Below are 11266 nucleotides of genomic sequence, written 5' to 3' on the forward strand. Positions count from 1 at the left end.
ATAATTTGAAGGTTTTTCAGTAGACTCTTTCTCATTTTTTAAACTTAAATGCATGCATTTAGCAGATGCTTTTTAGGTATACTGTAAGTTTGACCAGTTCATGCATTGTCCTGCACTTGAACCCATATTATCATTGGTGTGACATACTCAACACATACACAAATTTGCTATTTTGGTGCCAAAGCAATGTTGAATTAATGTTTCTCTGCTGATATTTTAGTTATTAGAGTGATGTTTGAATTTGCAGTCAATTAACATTGTCTTAGAGACAGTAGACATTAATTTTATGGTCTAAACACTCTCCATGCTCACATATTTCCATGGTTGTCTGAAAAATGTTGCTTTGCTCTGACCGTCTATTGGCTAAGTCTCACAGGAGTGCCAACTGCACTGAAGTGTCAAGCATTTAACAGACTGGTGGGAATGGAAATGTGTAGTGCTTTGCGGTCTCTAAGTGGCTTCATTTGAACAATGTCTACTTGCGACCTAAAAAATCTTAACAGCAGCATGGCTATTGCAGACTAATGAATTCAGCTGGTTTACAGTTGCACATTACTCTTACTAAAATCTCTGAGCTGAAAATTTGAGGATAACTATAGGAATGTATGGCACATTAACTTCAAATTTCATATTACACACTAGCTTTGGCTAACTACGCTAGGTTCTCTTCAGCCGCCTGATTGAATTTTTCATTTAGCTTGAAAATTATGTGCTGTGCTGTTTGAGGGTTTGTTTGATATGGAAGTCTGTTCTTTTGTAGCAGCCTACTTCTCTTTTACAGCGTCACAGTTTTTTTTAAATAATGTTTAGTTTTTTAAATTTTAATAGCACTAGTTTGGTTAAATCACCATGCTCTTGAAAAGCTGTTCTGTGTTTAAACCTTCCCACCGTTAAACCCACAGCATTACTCTCACCTCTTGGCAAAAGGGAATGGGGCGTACAGCTCTGCCCTGCCCACAAGGGCGTCACTTACAAACCAGCTTTTTTTTTACTCCTTTTTGAAATAACGGACATGCGGTAAAGTCCCTGCAATGCGAGCGCCTTTTACTCACAACTGTCGTGAGCCCTCTGGCTGATCATGTAAACATCCATCTATTTTAAGGAGAACATGAACTAAGCGTTGTGGTCCTACAACGGATCCACACGTATGACTGAATTTCAAAAAAGACATTTCATCACATGTAGTCTCAGAAAACAGGATGAAGATGCTTAACAGACTCCTCAGACAGTTTCCAGGCTTTTCCAACCTCTTCAGTCCCTAAGCATACACATATACGCCCATGTTTTAGCCAGCTCCACCCAGACGGAGAGCAGGATATAGCCCGCAATTACGATCAACGGCATGTTTCCACTCCAAACCAGAGCCCTTTGTTTGAGCTTTCCCGCTAACTTTTTAACTCCGTCTCCTCTGAGTAAACAATACAAACTGCCGGCTGTCACATCAATCAAGGTGAGACCGTTTTAGGGGAAAATTGAATAAAATCGCCTTAAACCCCAAATATTAGCACTCAAAAGATGTGATACTTTACTACAACTTAAAATATAATGTATCCAATTACTGAATGATTTTCTTACAAATTATGCGATTTATTATTATTTTTTAATAATTCCATAAAACAAAGAAGCTTGAAAGTGAGTGATACAGAATATAAAGAGCATAAAAAGAGTGTGTAATCATAAAGCGCTGCATGTAAGGCACAAAACTTAAAGTATCGTTTACCAAAGACTTTAAATAAACTTACTGTGAAGCAAAAGAAAGCTGAACATTAAAGCCAGACCCATCGATTTCCAGAGCTCATTCATTCTTCGTAGAGCCATTCTCGTCTCTGAGCACGCTGAGGTGTGTGAGAGTGTGTGTGCAGGCGCTGGGGCAAGGCTGAGAGAGTTTAGGGGTTTCCTGTGCCTGAGACAGAAATGAGCGGGTCACAGGATAAAGCATGGCTTGTGCTCCAGGGGTTTTATATGGCCCCTCTCCACTCCCCCACGTCTCTCTCTCTTTCTCTCTCTCTCTCTCTCTCTCTCTCTCTCACTCACTCCATTGCCCTTATCTTCTTGCAGGGAAGGCCATCTACTTCATGTTGTGTGAATTTTATGTATTAAGAGATATGTGTAGCTATGGCTCTTTTAAAGTTTTATTTTATTATTCATAATTTGACTTTTTATGTCACAGTGCGACTCTCTTATTACAATAACTGTTCATTATTTTATGTGGAAATTGTCTTCAGTAGTTAAAAATATTTCACTTTATACTGGGGGTCCCAGGGCTGACTGAGTGTCTGTACCTGGGTCTGAAAAGTTTAAAACCCTGATTAATTGAATGTTGCATGTTTCCCTTTTATTATTTTTAACTATACCAGATTTGTTATGTATTATCCAAACTGTTCTTTCTTCTCGTTTCTCTGCAGACTTTATACTGTGTTCATAGCTGATCAGCTTGTGAAAGCACATCACGTCAGCCACGCTGGATTTGTGTGTCCCTGGACCAATGAGTAATACAGTGAGTCATCTTTAACCCTCAATCACCCAAAAATACCAACACACACACGCACAAGGATAGAGAACGGAAGGCAAGCTGAATAAGCCAACACGCACATGCACCAGTGTATCTAAACATGCGCACACCCTCATGTAAACCCATTTCCCCTTGACAAACTTTCATTTCTCCTCAGTGCGACTGGGCGGGAATCGTTCACATGTATCTGTGTGTTGGCGCCGCACAGAGAACATCTGGAAACAGTGCTGTGTGAGCAGCTTTGTGTGTTCTTGGGGACTGCTCGCAAAATTACTTGTCAAACATTTCGGCCAGATGGGGGAGAGAGCGGAGAACATGTGTCCCCCTCCCACAAGCCTGATTTTTTTCGTTTCCCTCCCTTTTTTAGGGTGAGGGGAGTTTGAGTGAACCCCATGCTGTAGTCCCTTCCTAAACTCTCAGGGAAGAAACACACACACCTCAGCACTGTGTTTTTGGAAGCGAAACGATCGATAGGCCCAAGCATACAACATCCACCTGGGCTGTTCAGTTTCTGGCCAGCAGCAGTGGGTGGAGCGGGACCTCTTAACACCACAGTGTGAGGAGAGTCCGACGGCATGGCCAAAGACTCATATGGAGCCACACGTAACCTGAGCTGTTCTCGTTATGCAAAGAAGCCACTCCAGTTACACACGGCCAGTATATCTCTTGAATGTGTCATTGATGTACTAAAAGAAAAGAACAAATCTGTAAATTAATTCCTGCGGCTGTGGTTTTGTAACGCAAGATGCTCCAGGCACTTAGCGTGACCATAACTCACACGAACACTCATCTGTTTTCTGCTTCATAGTGGGTGACTTTTTTTATTATTATGCTTAAGCGGACAGGCGAATGAATAATGAACAAGCTTGTGCTTTTAATGGCTTGTTAATGTGTGCATTTAACAAAAGCAATTTAAAGTACTCATTCCAATCCCAAAGTAAAAGAAAAAAACTAAAATATCCCAAATGTTTTTCATTGGGATTTTTTTCAACTGTTTGAAGACAGCTATTAGATTTTATGACTCTGTATTTAACAATTTCCTTATTTGTGTCAATTTTTCACTACCGGTCCAAATTTTGGAATAATTTTTTATTTATTTTTTATTTTTTGAAAGTGTAACCAAGCCTGCACTTAAATAAAGTGACTGTAAAAACAGTAATATTGGGAAATATTATTACAAGATTTACTTTAATATATTTGGCAAAGTCTTTAATTAAGTAATAAGTCAGTTATTAATGGCTTGTTGTGTTCTCAACTGTTTTTTTCTGAAACTAGAAATTTCTTTCAGTATTATTATAATATCAGTATAATAAAATAAATCGTTCATAATTTAAATGCCCTTATCATATACAAAGAGAGAGATTTTTCATTTTGTATTAAAATAAAAAGGTGTTCTTTTAAATTGTAAACATATTTCATAGTATTACTGCATTTACTGTATTTTTTATCAAATAAATGCAGCCTTGGTGGCTTTAAGAGACCTTTTTCAAACACACACAAACAAATGAAGACTTTTGACCTGTAGTGTATTGATCATCTGAGAAAAAACATCTGAGACAAAGGTGATTATATAATAAAATAATACTTAGCTATGAAAGGACAACTTCAGAGCACTAAGATTGACCTCTCCTTCATTCTGGAGTAACCCGAGGTTTTGTGTCTTAATCAGGGGTATGGTATTTCATAACTCCTCATGGGGTTTGAACCAGCGACCTTCTATTCATCAGTCCCTAGCTTTCACCACTATGGTGCACCACCCTTACATAAAGCGCTGGACAGTGAGATAAAACTTACAAGTGCTCAGATTTCCTGTTTGTGATATTTTCTGCTTCCTGTTATTTCCTGTTTGTGGAGTGTGTCTTTTTGGTTTACATAACATAAAACACCAAAACATACAGCAATCGTGCACATTCGCACCACACAAAAGCACTCTCAGGCACCTGTTTTGAATTACCATTGAGAAGGCTAATCATCTTTTTCTTCCTCCTTTTCTCTTTCTTTCAGAGTCTCTGGGGTTTTGAGAAGGGATTGCCTCATAGCGTGTATGTTCTGCCTCCTTCCTCAGCCACGCCTGTGAGAACACAGACAACATGTGAATGTTCCCTCACTCAGAGGCTCCACAAGAGGACAAACAGACCCTCTCTGTGGCCGTGGGCCACGGCTCAGGCACCGTTCAGGCATCGTGAGGCACAGCGGGTGGTGGGTAAATGGTCAGACACTTGACCTACTGTGACCTTGTTTATTTTTCTGTCCATGGGGGCAAGCGGGGGGATGGTTTACACAAACTGCCACAATGTTACAAGCATTCCACTGGGTAGGAGGATGACTTCCACGTGGAATGCTTAAGAGATATGCTCACACATATAAGTAATAGGACTGGGTGCCGCTAAAGTAACTGCATCTAAAAATAATGATATTTGATCATACTGTGTATATATACATTACTATTTGGGGTCAGTCCTTTTTTATGTTTTTAAAAGAAGTCTCTGTAGCAAACTTCTTCACTATTAACTATTAACTACTTTTCCCTTAATAAATTAGTGCTTAGTGCGGTAACTGTTAAGTGTGAAGTTAATGATATTAAATAAGGCTAATGTTAGTAATATTCATGCTAATATGTAAATAGCTAAGAGACCATAACATAAACATTCATAAATGTAATAAAATAACATTTGAATAAAAATTCAATTATAAAATTTTTTGTAGCCCTTACTCCAGTCTTCAGTGTCACATGAATAATTGATGAATTGGTGCTTAATTATTATCAAGAATCATATCTTGTTATTATCAATGTCAAAACAATTAAAGCAGGAAGTAAAATAAAGTACAAGTATGATTAATAAAAAAATAAAATAATTAAACAACACTAAATGTATATATATACATATTTATATATAAATAAAGTGTAATAAGTACTTAATTATTATTTAATTATAGTTATTTACAGGTACCATATATTTTAAACAGCAATATTTGTATATTATTGTTATTGTTGTTTTCACAAACAAATTTTAGGGACATTTTAAGCAGCTGATGCAACCAAATCTTTGAAGCAGATTCATCAAAATGAGCAAGATTTTTATTGATTCATGGAAATATCACGCGTTATAATACTGTTTTATCATTGTATGCATTCAAAACATAATTTAGTCCTAGTACAACCTAGCCAAAGTATGAACAATTAATGTAGCATCTGCACTCTGAACATGTTTCTAGCTTTGTGTGGATGTTTTTCACCTCTAGTTAAAGAGACCGTTGAGCTTCCCCTGACTCCAGTAAGGAAGTGGGGAAGGGTGGAGAAATTTGCGGCTGCGAGATTGCGGTTTGCATGCAGTTGATACTTCTGTTAAGCTGTTGTGCATCTGTCCAGTGTTCATAATTCATAATTACTGTGGGGATAATCGATCTGGTGCACAGAATAGAACAGGGGCGTCCAAAGCTGCTCCTGTAAGGCCACTGTAAGGCCTTGTCTTCTGACCCATAGTTAAACACACCTGAACCAATTTAGGTCTTCAGACTCACAAGAAATTTCCTGGCAAGTTTGCTATTGTTGTTTGGAGCAAAACTCCAGAAGCAAGACTGGACGTCCCTCTTCCCTGTTCTTAGCTCAAATGTTGTGACATGACTTACTGAACTTTAATACTTCGGATTAAAGGTTTGTACAAATCGAAGCATCATGAACAAACAGCGCATGTGAAAAGACCTTTAAAGATCTTTAAATATCTGCAAAATAATCTGTGAAGCTAAATTGCATGTTAATGAGCACAGCTGAGGCCAAAACTCCCAAATTGTTTTTAAATAGCAACATAACTTAAACTGGCTCTTCTTCTAGACAACTGTCATGACAAAAGCTTCTGAAATCTATAAATACACTAAAACGACACATGCATAATGGCCTCTAAATTCCTTCCCTGTCTGTCCAAACAAAAACGAAGGGCCTGTTCAAACAAGCAGCGAACGGACTGACTAAGACCAGGCCCGTGCTCACATCTGATGCCAAACGTGACATGGATATCATCAATGGGTACTACAAAAAATAGGAAACAAACAAATGGCCAACCAAAAAGAAACACAGCGACAAGCAGCTGTTGAGTAATATGTGGAATTATGGGAGATTACTTGAGCCGCTGAATGCATCTATCAAGCACATTCAGGAGGTGAGAATTGAGTTCCCATCTGAAAATAGGCGGATGCCGAGGAGCTGAGAGGAATCTGGATTGCATTCCTGTAGAACGAATGAGAATGGAGTCTCTTTGGCCAGGAAAAGCAGGAAACAATTCAGGGAGCCCCTGTTCTGCACAGTGTGACGGCCAACACTCCCTGCTTCCTTTCCAACTATTGCCTGCTTCCTGTGTTTCATTGGTATGTGTGTATTTGTGAGCGTGAGTGTGCATGGATATCTGCCCCCCTGTTATTGAACTAAATGTGTACATCACTGTGGGAGATGACCCTCAAGATCCTGGTCCAGGTCAAAGAAACTGTCCCACGCTCTATCGCGTTATCCTTTTGTCTTGTATTAAAGGGATAAATTATAATCCTGTCATCACTTTCATGTTGTTCCAAAGGACTTTCTTCTGTGGAACATATATTGAGGTTTTGGACATTTTTCTAAATATCTTTTTTTTGTATTCCACAGAAGAAAGTAATATGATTTACACAAAAGGAAGAATAAATTATATTTTCTGGATAAACTATCCCTTTTTCCCTAACTATCCCTAAATTTACTTCTCTCGTTAATTACCCATTCTCATGTCGTTCCAAACCTGTAAGACCTTAGGTCTGTTCATCTTCGAAACACAAATAATAATAAAAAAAAATGCTTGATAAAATCTGAGAGCTTCAGAATACCACCATAAAGTGAAAACTGTCACAGCAGAGGAAATTTGTTGAATAGAGTCATTATTTTTGTTTTCCTTGTGCACAAAAATATTCTTGTACCTTCATAAAATTCAGACTGAACCACTGATGGGCTATTTTAACAATGGCCTTACTACCTTTCTTGGCCTTGAAAGTGGAAGTTCCCTTGCTACCTATAGAGGGTAATCAAAAAATATCTTCATTTTGTGTTGTGAAGATGAATGAAAGTCTTACAAGTTAGGAACAACATTAGCGTGGGTAGCCTAATTAATGACAGTTCTCGCTTTTTTTTTTACCCTTTAAGTGAGAATTTCACATACCTGTTTGAATTTCCATTTTTTTATTAATGTGGTTTTGACCTCTGGCTAGCTTCAAGACACACGGAAAAGAGACAGACCCTGAAACAACATACTACAAACCAGAGATGGACAGACAGGGCACTTTTCCATGTGGAAAAAAGAACTGACTGGGAATCACGGAGGAAACAGATTTTAGTGGAAAGTGCTGTGGCGGATTGAGATACAGTTGCTTTATTTGAACTGCGTTTGTGACGAATCTGTACCGGTTTTATTTCTGGAGTCTGTAAAGATCAATCCAGTGAGAGGGCATCCAGATGGAATCCATTATTTCTTCCTGCCAGATCCATCCCTAATTGATTATATCGTATATTTTGGGAAAGCGGGGTTTTCATTTGTAGATCATTGTAGATCATTTATAATGGTCTAACCAGTCTGCTTTAAATAAACTCTTAAAGGTGAAATATGTTTTTTTTTTTTTTGGTCCCTGTCCCAGTTTAAAGTGCAGAGACTGTATTTGTAGGCTGATTTCTCAAAAAGTTTTTACATTTTGGCCCTGTAGTTCTACCAAACATTATATGAGCACAGCAAAGTTGGCTTAACCAATCATGAGTTTGGGGCGGGACTGTTCATTTAACTGACCAGTGGTAAACGTTTGGTAGGATTCTAATTGTTAGTGCATTTTTTCTGCATGATTTAGTGCTCTGTAAATATTTGATGATATCCTTTATAAGTCTTATGCTGATGATACTCCGGACAACTTTAGAAAATGCTTTCGTAAACGGTCAACCAGGGCCCAATACTGCAACATTGCTCAAAAAATTTGTCCGGTCTATCATCAAGCCTTAATATTTGTACAAAATTCCAAATACAAAGGCAACAGAGCTTTCCATCATTTAGCCTAGGCCAGTTAAATCACTTCAGGTCACAGCTGCTCGATGATGAAATGGACAAATGTGTGAAAGCAGAGACATGTGGCTTCGCGTAACAAATTCTCTTGACAGTAACAGAAACACAATTTTTATAGTGATTGTGGTTGAAACTGATAACATGCTGGTAACTGCCACCATCAAACAACAGATAATGCAGACCACCTACAGCCGGTTGGTTTGTCTCTAATCACTTCAGCTAAAATGAAATGCAGTAAAAACAAAGCTCTGCGTTTCTAACTCCCTTTGCAAATTCCCCTTCGTTTGTTCTAAACTCCTCCCTCGTTTCTTTTCTCCTTTTCTTTTTTATAGCCTGTTGTCAAGCTGTGCGTTTGCAGATGTTTGACTTTAGCAGTTATCTCAAGAGGGAGGACTCTCCATGTGCTAATAAAACATCCTCACCACACCCAACAGAAAGCGTAACCTCAACACTATGGGAAACAAAACATACAACCGACATTCAGTGGAGCAGAGAAACAACAATGTGAAAAAAAAACCCTCTGCATAATATCTGCTTTTGCATTCACACAGAGGTCTACAGTGGCTGTAAAAAGTATGATTACTAAACACCTAAAACTGCATTAGATGTACTTGACTTTATTGAATTATAACCGAAGAACTCGTTGCAACAAACTATATTTGTTGAAAGAAATAAATAAACAATGTTGAAAGTATAATTTGTTACTAAAAATATTAATAAAAAAGGAACTGATGCAAAAGAATAATCTAGGCAAAAAAGAAGCAGTTCAATAGAGTGATTTGTGTGGAATTGATTCTGATGAACTACCAAGAATTTAAGGAATTAAGAAAAAAAGAGGTTCAGAAGAATTTTGATTGACATTGATATATATGCTGGCATGTGCCAAATATAAAAAAAAAAATATTATGAGAATAAATGTATAATATTATAAGCATAAAGTGACAATGTGGGTAAAATTTTAATATTTTGATTACTGTTTTTGCCTCTGTAAGTGGCATGTGAAACAATCATCTTATTGATTACGAGACATTCATTTCATTACACTAGTTCTTCATGCATTCTTACGTTCCTTCATCTTTATATTGTGCTGTTATAATAAAAGCAACAAAGCACACAACTTCTTGTCCTACAAATAATGAATGGATTTGATTTCAGAACATGTATTAATAATTAATTATGAATTATGAATTAATTATGAATAAAACGACTTGATAGTCACTTCATTATTTACCTCAGAAAAGACAACAATATACCTTAATTAGTTGGAGCCCACTGACTTTATTTTCAAAATATTGTGATTTTATTCTCATAATTTTGATTTAGTAAAAAAAGAACCATTGCAAGAATATATTTTTCCAAAAATAATCAATAGAAAATAACTGGGGCTTAAAAAAGAATCAGTTTTGACAAAGTAAAAAAAAACAAACATCATCAACAAAGACAAAATGAGCAAAAAAAACTCTTTAAAAGAAATATGCGGTTAAAAAGAATCATTTTAGAATAATTAACTAAAAAAAAAAAAAAATGACACAATCCGGTCCTAGCTCAGAAGGTAGTAAATACATAATTATGGCTTCAGAAGAATTTAGCTATAGTGCACAAGTCGTGTGAACAGCTTGTACATTTACTCATGAGAGATAGAAAGAAACTGCAGATAAAACGACAAACGAATGTTACAAAAGTCTGCTTAAACACACAATTTCTCTCATCATCGATGCCAGTTCTCTCGGTACTCGTGGTTCTGGGAGCCAAAGCAGTCCATTTATCTGTCATGTTCTGGCTCTGATGTGGTTTTAACCACATCCTTCATTTCATCATCTTCTCATCTCTCTCTCGCTCACTTGCTCTAAGCTCATTCTGTCTGATTGAAGAGGACAGAACACACCACATGACCAGTCCTAATTGGTGCTGATTGGGCGACTTGGCAGCTCTTGAAGTGATTTATTGTGGACTTTAATCCTTGTGAAATTCTTAAATCTCCTTCAGACATTAATATAACCCTTAAAGTGAGACCTAGGGGAGATATCAAGAAGAATAAAGCATAATTCCTAACCCTTTAAGTGCAGTCATTTCGTAGCTCAATACTTCTCGCCCAAACCCACTTCCCACAATGCCGTTCTTACACATACGGATGTTATTCTTGGTTTCCAGTTCGATCTCAATCGTTCTCTCTCTCCCCATATGGTCTTATACCATAAATCAGACTGAGGCCTGTCTGCAAAATGAGCACGAGACAATACTTTGGAAGAGAACGGAGAAAAAGCAAACAGGGATTTCGCATTGTAAATTCAATCATTTTTGTGTGAGCCCGAAATGACATGCAGTTGTAAAGCATGTCTGGGTTTTGGAGTCTATTTTTACTGTAAATCTTTTGAAGCGTGTTTATGTGTAGTGTTAGTGTTGGAGAAAGCTGGAACAGAGTGAAATGGAAAGCTTGTTAGATCGATCCATTACGGAGGGCACGCACATGCTTCTCATTATATCTGCTATCAGAATCATATCTGAACTGAGGTCATGCAGTTGGACTGTCACGTTTTCGTTTGACGGATTTCTCACACAAGCACTTCGCTTGTGATAGATACCTTGGAAAGGTTATTCATCACAGTAATCTGATAAATAATAGAGTTCGCTATCTGCATGAACTCATGAAATGACTTGCGTTTAGCCTTCTGTCTAAAATTTTAATCACCGT

General features: G+C 37.5%; 1 long non-coding RNA gene across 1 annotated transcript; it reads left to right on the forward strand.

Annotated features, from left to right (window-relative positions):
* The first annotated feature begins 232 nt into the window (after positions 1 to 232).
* On the forward strand, positions 233 to 5003 carry LOC122329245. The gene is made up of 3 exons (XR_006247889.1): positions 233 to 1450; positions 2406 to 2497; positions 4517 to 5003. It is a non-coding gene; the product is annotated as an uncharacterized LOC122329245 (long non-coding RNA).
* Positions 5004 to 11266: the final 6263 nt, after the last annotated feature.

This window comes from Puntigrus tetrazona, chromosome 23 (genome assembly GCF_018831695.1).
Source record: "Puntigrus tetrazona isolate hp1 chromosome 23, ASM1883169v1, whole genome shotgun sequence".
Classification (NCBI taxonomy): Eukaryota; Metazoa; Chordata; class Actinopteri; order Cypriniformes; family Cyprinidae; genus Puntigrus; species Puntigrus tetrazona.